The sequence below is a fragment of the Passer montanus genome, unplaced genomic scaffold, assembly GCF_014805655.1.
Source record: "Passer montanus isolate IOZ18808 unplaced genomic scaffold, ASM1480565v1 scaffold44, whole genome shotgun sequence".
In the NCBI taxonomy this organism is placed as follows: domain Eukaryota; kingdom Metazoa; phylum Chordata; class Aves; order Passeriformes; family Passeridae; genus Passer; species Passer montanus.
The window spans coordinates 4,579,439-4,592,993 of NW_024369262.1; the positions used below are offsets into that span (position 1 = coordinate 4,579,439).

Genomic DNA, 13,555 nt, shown 5'->3' on the forward strand with positions numbered 1-13,555 from the left:
GGCCACGGCCAGAAAGCTGCACCTGAGAGGGGCTGGGGGATTCCAGGGGCTGGGATGGGATGGGATGGGATGGGATGGGATGGGATGGATGGATGGATGGATGGATGGATGGATGGACGGATGATGGATGGATGGATGATGGATGGATGATGGATGGATGGATGGGTCCCCAGTCCCCATGAGGTGACAGTGCTGCCGGGTCACCGTGACCTTCCCCGTGGCCAGCACATGGGCTGTAAAGAGTGGCAGGGCTGAGCCTGGGGCAGCTCCCAACTCCTCTCCTCCCACCAGCCACAATGAGGGATTTTTTTTTTCAAAGGATGATCACAAAGCTAAAAATACAACAGCACCAGTGGCCTTTAATCCCGGTTCAGCAATCTGACACTCCTGCTCTGCTTCCCAGGCGGCTTTTGGGGACACAGGGGTGCTGCCAGCTCCTCTCCATGGGCTCACTCCATCCCTTTCCTCCTGCACTCGGGGTCCAGCCTCACGGATGGCCCCGGGCTTCCCCAGCTCCTCCTTTCCCAGCCTCCCTCCGAGGATTCTCGCTGACAGGGAGGATTTACAGTAGCGCCTTCAGGCTGCCAAACACGCCGGGGATATTTTTACCCGGCTCTGGGGTGGGGTATAAATAGAGCCCAGGCTGTTCTCTGTTGCTGACCGAGAAATGTCCCACAGAAGCGGGCCAGGCACGAAGGAAATGTCACCTGAACGTGGCCACCCCTGGGGGGACTCTGAAATAACAGAGCCCTGCTGCCACCCCTCTCCTTGTGGCCCCCAAAACCCACAGGGTCCTGCTCTGTTTTGGGGGATCTGGGGGTGGTGTAACCTAAATTTAATCAAATCCCTTCATCTGTCAGGGCACCCCAAGTCTGTAAAGGGGATCAGCCCTGTGAGGGCAGCACTGGGGGACTCAGGGAAGGACAGCAGGGACACAGGGTGACAGACATCACCAGCTCGACTTCTGTGAAGAAAAAAAAACCCAACCCATGGAGCTTTTCCAGGCTGGCCTGTTATTTATGGCTCGGGATCAAGCAGCTGCTCCCGGCGGGGGCTGCCCTGCTCTGGGCACAGGGGAGGCTCCTGCAGACGTTTGTTCCCTGGATGGAAACTTCTGATGAGGTGAAGTGAAATGCTGGGGGAAAAAAATCATAAAATCCTTTAGCAGGGCCCGACCTCGCCCCGTGGAGCTGTGCCCCTGGGTGAAGGGCTCTGAGCAAGGCTTTGGATGCCTGACAGGAACAGCAAATGCTATAGGAGCGCTTTTATAGAGCTCTGCTTCCTCGTGAAAGCCAGCCTGGTGTTTGCTTTTCCACTTGGACAAGGATTTTCCCATAATTGTGCTATTTTTATGTAGGTTTCAGACAGCAGCAGAGGGCCTCTCCCAGGCAAGCCCTGGTGCTGGAGGAGCTCAGCCTCTGACGCAGGTTCCCCATCTTGGCCAAGTGCCTTTGCTGGCAGATGTCTCACCCTGGGGAAATGGGGGATTTGCTCCATCCCTGCCTCACAGGGATTTTTCTTTTTTGGGGTTTCCTGCCTGGAGATGAACCGTGGTGCAGACGCTGCCTGAACCAGGGGGAAGCAGCAGAGCCTCCATGGTACAAAACGGGCTCAGCCAAAACTCCTGCTCTGAGGACACAAAAAATCAACACCTCAGCAGTCAGTACCCATTTCTGACAGACAAGGGGCCCTTATCTCCCCCAGGGCAGCTCATCAACACCCCAATCACTGCTGGTGAGGCAAAGGGTAGGGAAACACCAGGAGTGATGGCCACCAGCCATGCCCATCACCAGTGCCTCCCCCATCCCCAGGTTTTGCTGGTTTCTGGATCTATTTTTGCAGGGAAGGAGCTTTTTTTGGAGTGCTGTTGCTGCTGGAAGCTCAGCTGGGTTTTGCTGCTCAGTGTTGTGGCAGGTCAGTGGGAAGGAGCCAGGTGGGAGCAGCTTTTATCGGGAGGAAATGAAGTGGCTGCAGGGTTGAGGCTGCGTTATCTTTAATTTGAGGTGGGGTTTCTGTCTGACTGCTGCATTTGAGCTGCTGTGCCCGCTTGTGGGGGCAGCAGGAGGAGGCTGTGATGGGGGACTGTTGATGCAAATCCTTTCGCAGGCTTGTGGAGGTGAATTTAATCTTTAGAGGCCTGGTGGGAATGAGCTCTCCCGGGCTGGGAGCTGCCAGCAGCCGGCGCCTGGAGCCATTAGCAGGGCACTAATAATGTCCTTTATTAAATCACAGCCACGTCATCAGCTGCACTTGGGGATGTGGCTGCTTGCACGTCCCTTCCCACCCTGCCTGCTCCTCTGGGTGCTGTGGGAGTGGATTTTTTCCTGTGGGTTTTCAGCAGCTCTTTGCTCTGGGGATCCATCCTGCAGAAGGAGCTGGTTTTTTACTCAATTCATCCCCAGCTCCTGGTGGCCTCAGATACACAGGGAGTTTTTTTTGGCTCTGTTTGCTGTCACTAGAAGAGAGTCTGTGAGCTCCTGAGTGAAATCCCTTGTGCCAAACCCGAATTCCCCCCAAAATACAAATAATTCAACCCAAACTGGGCTCTTGTGATCTTTGCACCTGCCTTGGACCAGGCCAGGCTTTGCTTGGGTTTACTGGAGCTGCTTCTGTGAGCCCCATCACAACCCAGCTCTGAACATGTGCAGTCCATTCCCAAGGTTCCCAATCCAAAACTATCTGGGAACCAGGCAAGGTTCAAGCCTTAGGAACACCCCACCCTTGCTGGAGCTGCTGGTAACGGGGACAGGGCTCCTGTTGGATTAGTTACCCACAAGCAAGAAAAGCTATTTTGAAGCAGAGGCTGGGAATGTTTGAGCTAATCCCAGGTGGAAGCTGATTAAGGGCTCGTGGGGGAGATTTGGAGCAGATCCTGGTGGCACAGGGAGCCCAGTGCCCTGCCCAGCAAACCACCCCAACCTCCAAGGAGTGAGAGGAGGGGAAGCTCAGCCCAGACATTCCCGAGGTGCTGGAGGGGATTTCTTTGCACAAACCCTTGCCAAGGGCTGGGGAGCTTAATCCTGACCTTTGGCAGCTGCTGGGTGCTGGGAAGGGGAGAGCTCTGTGCTCCTTTCCAGGCTGGTGAGCGAAGGGATCACGAGGGCACCTTCCTGAGCCCTTCAGCTCCGTGTCACCCACTCCAGGGGGCTGGCAGTGGATTCATCCTGTCATATCCTGGGGAAATATTGAGATTTTTGCCACCATTTTCAGGGGCTTGTGAGTTTTCCTGGTGGAGATTCCCACCCTGGGCTGGTGAGCTCTGCTGCATGCTCTGAGAGGGCAGTGGCTGTGCCAGGGAGCCAAGGGTGCAGGCTTTGGGTGGGATCTCGAGGATGCTCAGCATCCTTAACCTGCCCAGACACAGCTTTCCCCAGGGAAGGGCTGCAGGGCTCATTGCCATGGCTCTCTCCACTCCACTGTGCCACGTGGCACCCAGCACTGCTGCATCTGCCACAGGAGGGTGGCACAAACAGCAAATGTTGGGTCAGGTGCCTTCAAGCACTTGGAGGAGGAAATCTTGAAGACAGCCATGGGGGATCTTCCCAAAAAGCAGAGCAAAGCCACCACGTGGGGAGAGTCCTGCAGATCAGAGCTGCAGTTGGGCCCTCCTGAATTAAATATTTGGGTTTATCCACCTTGCCCAGCCCCAGCCCAACAGCAGCCCCTTGTTTGAGACTCACAGAAACACGACCCAGTAAAGAGGTTTCTTGCAGCTCCTGAAACCACAGAGCTTCCTCCACACAAACCCTGAATTCTTTCCCACATCCTGCCCTGGGCAAACAGCGAGCAGGGCTGAGAGCAAACAGCACCAGGTGTAAACTCAGCAGCGTTTCCTCTGCAGGAAAATATTGACTTGCCTCTCTGATCACTCCTGGACCGAAAGCACATTTGGAGCAGCTTTTAAGGAATTGCTTACATTTCATTTTCCTGATTTTTTTTCCACGTGGAGCCCCACAGCAGCAGCATTGTGGTGCAGCCTGAGGTGTTTTTAAAGACCCCGTTTCAGGTGTTTATGTGCTGCTGCACATAAATCACACCTCAAACTATGAGCCCTTGTCTGCTCACAGGCCCTCAGAGCTCAAAATATTCCTGAGGCTGAGCCCTTCCTGCCCAAGGACCCCCAAAATCTCTTCCTGCTTCCTTCCATCCCCAACCCTCCCCAAATTTAGCTGCTGCATGGGGGGAGCACCAAACCCAGGGCTTGTCCTGGCAATGAAGGGAGTTTTCCTCCCAGCTCAAGCTCTGTATGTAAATTTTTTCACACATATATTTGCATCTATCTGATCAGTGGGGGAGCTGGGAGCAAAGTTTCTGTTTGAGGATGCTCAGCCCAGCCCTGCTGCGGGATGTGGGAGAGGGGAAAGCAGGTGAGCCCAGCTCTGCTGCTGTTCTCCGTGTTTCACCACCGGGATGAAGCCAGGGAGGGGCTGCCCAAGGGTTTGTGTGCCCTGGGCACTGTGGGGTTGCTGCAGTGCTCACAGAGGTTTTTGAGTGCATAACATCCCTTGCTCCTTTAGATGAGTAATTCCTTCCAGGAATTAATTTTGTTGTCTCTTTGGAAGATCACAAATTAACTCGCTCCGATTGCTCTTCTCCTTCCCTTAAAAGTGCAGAATATTGGTAAATCTTCTTTTTCAAAGTCCAAGCTGTAATCTGGGACCTCTGGTCCCTCTTCCTGCTCCTTCCCACAGTGGGGTACAGGACCAGAGCACCCCAAAATTGGCTGTAGGCAGGAACAAAGCCTGGATCCGAGTGTGGAGCTGGGGAAGGACACACTGGGAGCTGCAGCCACGGGATTTAGGTCACATTTCTGGCAGCCTGCACTGAACCCTGTGGCCTCCTGCTTGTCGTGTGTCCATTTTCCTTTGGAATGCACCCAGAAGTTGGGGAAGCAGAACTCCAGCTCTGTCCATGGAGCTGAGCCATGCCCGCCAGCGGTGACATCACAATTTGTGTCCGGATTAAAGGGAAATTAAAATTAATCCTCGCAGTCCAGGGAGATCTCTGGGGTTTAGCATTTTTTCCCTGATCACTCAGTATTTTTAGCAGATTTTTTTTTTTATTTTTAGTTCCTCAGAGAGGCAGCAGGCACTGGAAATCCCAGCCCTGTCCCAGCAGCCTCATCATCTGTGCTGGGATTGATGGGAGGAAGGATGGTACCAGGGACAATAAAACAGGCTGGGGTTGGCTCTGCCACCCAGAGCTCCTCAGAAGGGAGAGAATTAAACCCCACCCAGTAATTAATCAAGTGTAAAGAATGTGAGCCATGCTGTGCTGGGAATGTGCTGCTGGTTGGGGTGAGGCCCCCAGACCCCAGGGATCCTGTGGGACCCCCCTGCAAGGAGCTCTGGCACTGCTGGGCTGGGGTGAATCCCAACAAAACCAGGGAAAGAGGAAATGGATCAGGGTTTGGATCAGGCCAGGAACAGCCATCAATCCTCCCCAGTGAGCAGGAGGTTCAGATGAACCCTTAGCTGCACTCAGCCTTGCAAAGTGGACCAGAACAGTGAGGTTAATACCGAATTAACTTCTCTCCTCTGGATCACAGCTCGGTGCCACACCGGAGCAGACCCCAGCACCCCCAGGATTTATATTCCATTCCAGAGGGTTTGCAGAGGCCGGAGGGGCACGAGGGGCTGTGCTGATCTCGGTGGGAGTGGGTGAAGCCACCCTGCAGCAAACACAAATCCCTTCCCGGCGTGTCCAGCCGGGCACACAGCGCTAAGCTGGCACACGAGGGCCGGCCGTGCCTGGCAGCTGTGTCAGGAAAACCCAGGGGAAAGAGCTGGCTGAGGGGGCACAGGCACAGGGAGCTTCATTCGGTCACTTCCAGCTGGATTTGGGAAGGAGCCCTGGCACGCAGCGCTCCCAAATCCCACTGATGATTCCCCTGGGTGCAGGGCAGGGACACGCCGGGCCCTCCCGCACCCGCGGGTTTGGGGTGGCGTGAAAATTTGATTTCTTGATTAAAGTCTAATGCGTGGTATAATTAAGGAAATCCTCCCAGTTCAGAAAGTCATTAGGAGATGATTAATTGGGATGAGGCTGGGAGCTGCCTCCTGCCGAGGAGCAGCCGTGGCTGCTGCAGGACCCCAGGGCAGCGGGGTCACTGTCACCCATGGGATGGAGCCCGGATTCCTTGGCAAACCCATCCCAAAATCTCCCAAAGCCAGCCTGGAGAGCTGTGTTTGAGATCCCTCTGAGCCACTGATGCTCCTTCCAGTAACAGTTTAAAGTCTTTCACTTCAAAACGTTTAATTCAGTGGTCACAGTTCAGCTGCAGAGCCCAAGGAGGTTCCTCCAGAGCTGATTCATTCCCCTCCATGCCCACCCTGCACCCCTAACACAGCCCTGACCAGAACATTTTGCTTTTTCCCTGATTATTTCTCCAGTTCTTGCATTTGTCTTATTTATTACGAAGATAGCAGAGGCAGCAGCTGCTCCAAGGGGGTTTTCTCTGCCTTCCAGAGACCTGGGGCTGATGCAGACACCAGCCCCCAGCATGAGCTCCTGCATCACAAACGGGTTTTATTCTTGAAATAGTCATTGAATACTAAATGGTAGATCTGTCAAATAGATTGGGTGAAAAGATCAATTTGCTTTAGATGGAGGAGATGCTATTTCACGGCACAAAAAAGGAATTATGGGGAATCACTAACAGCCTGTCAGTGTGCACCGGTGGGAGTCATTACATGTGTCTCAGACGTGTCTGATGAGTCTGAGGGTGAAAAATATTTTGGCTGAAGGAAATTTTGGTCACACAGCTGCTTTAGTGGTTTGTTTGTAAACACTTCTGCTATGCTTGACATAGGTGTAAGTTAGTTTAGGCTCAAAGGATGATATTGAATGAGGGGGGAAATGTAGTTTTGCAGTTCAGTAGTGAGAGTTTTCTATTTTTTTTCCATTTCCCCCCTGCCTTTTTTTTTTTTTTAGAGGAGAAGCAAAGTCTGGATAACTGGAGAAATGGACAGGGGTAGTGAGGTGTCTTTTTTTATGTCAACACCGAAATTGTGTTCTGAATGTTTTAAGCAATGTGCTTCATGAGCTGTGTGCACCCCAAAATTGCCCTACAGCATCCCTCAAAAGGTGTTCAGGTGCTGATCTCCCCCAGGCACTGATTACAATTTGCTAATTAACCTGCTCTCCTCCAGGAACTGCGGCAGGGGAGAAGATGCCCTGCAGGGTTGTTTTCTCCGTGTAAGTTCAGTAATGGAGAGTAAAATTAAACCTACCGTGAAAATGCCCAAACATTTGTACTCTGGCAAACAGTAACTGCAATTACATGCCCAGCCTCACCCTGGCCAAAGGACGAGGTGGCTGCAAGTGCTGCCCAGGTGCCCTGCAGGGGAATTAAGTCTGGTTGTGCTGTGGATGTTTTACAATCCTCATTCATCTCTACAGTGAGAGATTAAAAAACTCTTTAAAAATATCAGGTGGCTCCGAGCTCCGTCCCACCTGGCCTCGAGCACTTCCAGGGGTGTGGCAGTCACAGTTTTTCTGGGTAACACCTTCGCACCGTCCTCACAGGTTCTTACCCCCAAAAAATCCCACATGTGAGCAGTTCAAGCACTCCCCTTGTGCCTGTGAGCACACGGAGGGAGCAGAGTGCGCAGCATCAGCTGTCAGGGAGCAAATCCAGTTCAAACACACAGCTCTTTTGCTGAAGTCGTTAAATCTTTGGCTAAACTAAAAAGGCAGAGTGAAGAATGTTTTTAATATGCTCAGGAAATCCTCCACACTGGATGAGATCAGAAGAAGCCATTAGTGAGGATGGACAGGGATTCTTCTCCAAACAAAGGCCGATACTGAGTAATTGCAATTCTATAAACAGAACATCACTTCAAAAACTCAGTGCCTGCCCCGGCAGCCAGGGAAGCTTCAAACCCCGGCGTTTAATGTGAAGGTAGATGGATGGAGAATAATTAGGTGCCTTAACAGTTCCAAGCTTATTTTTCCAACCACACTGTCCTTGAGCCATTATATATTTAAGGGGTTTGCTCTGCACTAATGGGAATGGAATTGCCAAATTTCATCCTCACTTGGGGACCAGGCTTCTCCAGCTTTGTTCTTGGGAATTAAAGGACAGAGAAAAGACTTTTTTTTCTCTCTCTGAATTTTTATTTTATTTTTCATTTTTTATATTATATTCACTTTTATTTTTCACAAAGCTAAAAAGCTGCTTGCTTTATGGATTAGATTTTCTCCTGACATCAAATTGCTGCAAAAAAAAAAAAAACAGCAAAAACTGTAACTTAATACAGTAACTAAGAGAGTTAGTGCAGGGTTTTATTAGCTCCCAACAGCTGAGGAGCATCTGAGGGGTTCTCAAACATCAGTTAACCCTCAGAACATCATTAACCATGAATGTTTTGATAACAATTTTATGGGGAGCAAAGAGGTGGGCCAATTGATTCACCAATCCATGAATTTCTGTCTCCAAGCGCCTTCCCAGATTAGCTGTTAGTCACCCTGCAATACGTCTCCTTCATTTAATGTTGAGTTATAAATCCCAGCCCTCAATTAAAGGAGCTGGGCTAGCAGTCATCATTTGCTAGTAATGGACTCAAGCTGCAAAATTTGGCTTCAAAGCTCAGAGCTGTGTGGATTTAGGGCTTTAGCTCTCCCGTTATAGAAATAAGAAACAGATGGGATTTGCAGGCCTGGTTCAGACTCCTCGCTCCTGGTCAGGTCAGTGTTGTTTAAGTCAAATCAGATTTTCAGCCCCATTCATTCCTGCCTCTGCCTGCTGCACTGATGGCACACAACGTGTCCCCAGGGCTGGAATCCTTAGAACACTGGGTGTGTTCTGGATATCCTGGAAAAGAAATATCACCACTGCTTCTGCAAGTGCTGTGGAATTAAAGGCAATTGGGAACATTTGTAGTCAGCGCCAGCCAGGTCCTCAACATGCATTTATATATCAAAGTTCTCATATTTTTAGAAGTTCAGAGCTGAGAACTGTACCATATTTCTTTTTCATCTAATAAGGGTTCTGTGAGACACATGGAAGGGCTGGCTTTGAGATATTCTTAGCATTTTAACACAAACAGAGCATCTTGCCTCAATTTATTGTAAGCTCCACTCCTCAGGGCAGATCTGGCAGAATGATTCCTCAGGGATGTTTCCAAGGGAAATGGTGGCTTCCTCCTCTACCCAAACTGAGTCTGGGTATCTTCCCTTTGGAAGCATCACTTCAGCTGAACAAATGATTCAATTTAGTAGTGACAGAACGGGCTCAAACTGCATTTTGCAGAAGGTGACATGAGAGTATCTCATGGTCCTGTCTGGTTTTTAACCTAAGTATCATTTAAAATAGGGCAGTTCAGCATCTCAGAGCTTGTGGTGGTGTGGAACCATCTGTGGTTTGCTCTTGTGTGCCACTCATCAGGAATTCCTTGGAAAGGAGAATTTCCTGAAAGGCTTTCACTCCTTCCTGATGACTTGTGGTGATGGTTTCAGCTGGAAAAAGGGATTTATAAAAGCGTGGTGCTAAAGACTTGCAGACAGGCGTTGCCTCAAACGACGCTGCGCCCCAGAGATTGCCAAATCCAAATCCTGGGCAAAAGAAAGAGCTGCTGTTCCCAGGCTGCCTGGGCAGCCGCCCTGCTGCTTTTGCCAGGGATGCACAGAACCGGAGGATCTGATAAGAAAACACTTTCATGTTGCTGGAAGTTCAGCGGCAGCCCAGCTGAGGCAAGGGCAGTGCCTGGGGACAGCAGCCTCGGTGCTGCTGCGGGAATGAAAAGCGAAGCAGGGCAAGTGTTCAGTCTAGAAAGGCTTCCAGCCTAATGTAGGATTAGTGGAAAGAAAATGGACTGCACATTAAAATTCATGAAGGAGTACGATTTAAGATCCATGAATAACAGAGCTGCAATTATGCAGGGATTTGGGTTTGTTTTTGTTTTTTCCAGAGCTGGTGGAAGCGGTGAAGTCATTACCAGGACGTGTGTGGCTGCCCCGTGCTCTGCCCTCCTTGCTGGATGAAAGCTGATGATACCGAAAGGTAAAACACAGGGACAAGAGGAAATGGGAGGGGTTGTAGATTGCCAGGCAAAATATGAGGGGGGTTTTGTGCTCTGATAGGCTCTGTCCTTGTCCCTGGGTCTCCAGGCTGTCTCTGGTAAGAAGTTCTCCTGGTAAGGAGAGTTCAAACCTGCTTTTTTATCCTTAATTAAGCTACACGAGCCTCAGGTCCTTCCAAACAAGGCTGTGGAAGGAAATCCCAGGTGAGCCTGGACCTACAGTAAGTGGTGAGGGCCGTGGGGAGGGGAGGAAGGCAATCCCCAGCTCATCAACCTCCAGTTTTCTGTTATCCAGGAGAGCATCAAGGAGATCTGGCTTTTCTTAATGACTTAGCATGAGAAAAGCTCATGCCAGGGGTTAATTCTTCATCCTGCTGCTCCCCTCCACGAGGACAGAGGCTGGGAAGTCAGCTGCTGTTATTCCATGGTCTTAATATAGAACAAAAGAGTAGTATTTTGTCCTAGATTTAACAGCTGGAGAAATAAAACTGTCTTTGGGTGGCAGGAGATGCTGTCATGTGTAAGAGGGCATTTCCAGGGTAGTTTAGGATACCTGCTCATTCCACAGTCACAGAAATATATTTAAATCACAGCTATGGTGCATTCTGATGGGAATGGAGGGCCTGAGTGAATTATTGATTGTTTTGCACATTTGGTAAGGAAGTCAGAAGGGGAAGGATGCCTAATATACAGAAATAGATTGGAGGCCTCCCATGGGTTGAAACAGAAGTGCAAGCGTGAGGAGGTCTTAAAATAGCCAACAGCTTTCACTGCTGCAGGGACAAAAGGCCTTGAATACTTCAGGTGAAGATCCAGGGGGATGGATCTGCTCCCTGCTTCTGGATTTTTTTCCCTTCTTGCTCTCAGTGTATGTGCTAAGTGCCCATAAGCTGCCTCCCTTCATCTCCTTAGGTAAGCGTGGGAAGAAAATGTTCCAATTTAACATGAAAAATCTCAGACACCATTTAGAGATGTAGGTATTCTCCAATCTGCCCTGCCCCAGTCTCCAGGGAGACTGTTCCCATGCCATTCTGCATTTACAGTTCTGCACAGATAATTTCACTGATCCATGGGCTGCTTGGAGGATTGCTGGGGGAGCTTTTTTTAAACCACACACACGGTGTAGTGGCTTTGTACGAGCGTCACTGAATTGTTTCCAACGTTCAGCTCCTCACCTGTCTGGATGGTGTGTGAGGGCTGACAGACAGATGGATGGACAGACCGTGCTCTGTGTGAGAATGCAAACAGCTGAGCCAAAGCTTAATCCTCTCCCCAGCCCCTGACCTTTTTATTCAGGCTTGCACCTGGCAGGAGCAGCAATCATTCATGGATGTGGCCTCGGAAACAGCTGCAGATCTGACACTGGAGTTAAATTTAAAAAGGGTGAAGCAGGCGTTCGTGTGAGGGGGTTAAATCAACAAAATCACTTCCTAGACCAACTTTAAAGAGAAAACAGGGCTGTAGGAATATCAGTGGAGGCTGCAGTGAGCACACCAGGTCTCTTCTGCTGAATACAATGATGTTTGTGCAGAAAGGTTTGCAGAACTGGGGCACAGAGACCTGAGTGTGACTGTGACTCACTGCAGGTCCGGGCCATGTGCAGACACAGCTCCAGAGCAGCTGGGAGGGGAATGGGATCGGCCTGGGGTGAGCTGGGCAGGGCTGGGAGGCCACCAACAAGAGGATGAGCAGTTGCTGTGGCAGTTCTGTCACCCTTTGTGCTGGGTGACAGCCTTTCTGTCACTCAGAGCTGGCTCAGGAGCTTCTCAACGCCACAGCTGAGATGGGCTCTCAGCAGAGAACTGCAAATCCCTTTCCAGCACTAAAATATTTTATTCCACCAGAGCAATTCCCAGCTCGGATCTGGCTGGACACTGCCCACATGCAGGACAAGCCAAGCTAAACCAGTGCAGATTGCTGCCAGTGCTGTATTTCCTGCAGCCTGTTTTTAGCAGGAACCTGGGAGTGCAGTTAGGAACAACCTGGCTGTCCTAGCAGGAGGCTGCACTGTAGGAATTGTTGTTTTCCACTGAGCTAAACTCAAGGAAAATATATTCATGGTAGGGGAGAAAGGCTAAATGTCTGATTATGTCTTCAAAAAGAAGCAATTTTTAACAATAAGGGCAGATTTGCAATAAAACTTCTCAATTTGTAAATGTTTGGTAGCAAGGCACTGCAAGACAGCAGATGGAGGTGTGAAAGGGGTTTGGGTTTTTTCCTGTCTAACACCTCCTTTCTCCAGCACTCTTCCTCTGTTTTAAGAATAACACTTCTCCAATAATGACTCACAGCCAGTGCCACAAAAATCCTGGCTGTCAGAAAAACTGCTGGGTGTCTGACAGGAGTGCAGCTTGCAGGGAACATTGGTTTCTTCTGTCTCTGCTGAAAAAAAAATATCCTCACAGCTCGAGGATTGTTATTCTAGAGAGTGGCCCTACTTAGAGATTCCAGGCACAAGACAATTACCTTTCTCTCCTTGCTGGATGTAATTAATAGATGTGGTTTTCTTCGCAGGCACGTGGAATGGACCACATTGTCCAGTGCTAGGAGGTGAAAATTCCCCAGGAAATCAGGCTTCTCTCCTGGGAAAGATGGATAAACCCCACCAAGTACCAGCGGGGACTGGAATATTCCCCACATCCTGCTAGATCTCTGCTAATCAGAAAAGAAATAGATCCTCTGCTGGGAAGGGAATAAAGACATCCTGAGGGATAATCCAGCAGAGGAAGCTGGCAGAGCCACAGCCCTCTGCCACCTCACAGAATCTGCAGTTCTGTGGGGAGCTAAACCTCAGGAAAAAGAGCAATTTTAGTCTTCCTGGATGGCCTGAAGGTAACAAAGCTGCCCTGTGCAACACTGCCAGAGCAGCTGCAGCGATGGGAACACATTTCTCAGTTATTGGAGCAGGGAATTGTGCTGGGATTCCTGGGTTCTCCCCCCAGCTCTGCCTTTGATTTGTGGTGTCTGCAAACCCCTTAATTTGTTTTCTGTTTTCCCCATCTGTGGAACTGAGATAAGATCACAGGGGAATTGTGAAGTGTGCTTCATTAATGTTTATTAGACAGGGGGAAATCCTTAAATGAATGGCACTGTATTCCAGGAGGACAAAGTTCAAGACTGCAAAGGGGTTGATTAAAACCAAATCTGCTATTCCCAGGCTGGGAGGACAAAATAAAAAGAAAAAAAAAGAGAATTGAAAAACCTTACCTAGCCCTGTGTCTGCCAAAAGAAGGATATGACTTAAATAAAATCACGCAGACTGCAAGTGTGTGTGCACAAATGTGTGTCTATTAAAACCAATAAATATTTCTTGGCAAATACACAGCAAAAAGTGAAATGAGGGTGTGTTTGCAGTTTTAAATGTGTATATGATCACCATTAACTAAATTTCCAGTGGCAGCATGACATAAGTAAATGGTGAGGCAATAAATTTGGTATTTTCCATAAAGGGGTGTACCAACACGGAGTGTATTGGCACGTTCCACGATTTTTTGTCAGATTGTCACACACCAGCTTATTGTGGGATTTTACAA

At 49.7% G+C, this 13,555-nt stretch overlaps 1 long non-coding RNA gene across 1 annotated transcript; it reads left to right on the forward strand.

The window, feature by feature from the left end:
- The first annotated feature begins 1,031 nt into the window (after positions 1 to 1,031).
- LOC120507774 lies at positions 1,032 to 13,326 on the forward strand. Its single transcript, XR_005628845.1, has 3 exons — positions 1,032 to 1,122; positions 9,912 to 10,003; positions 12,537 to 13,326. It is a non-coding gene; the product is annotated as an uncharacterized LOC120507774 (long non-coding RNA).
- Positions 13,327 to 13,555: the final 229 nt, after the last annotated feature.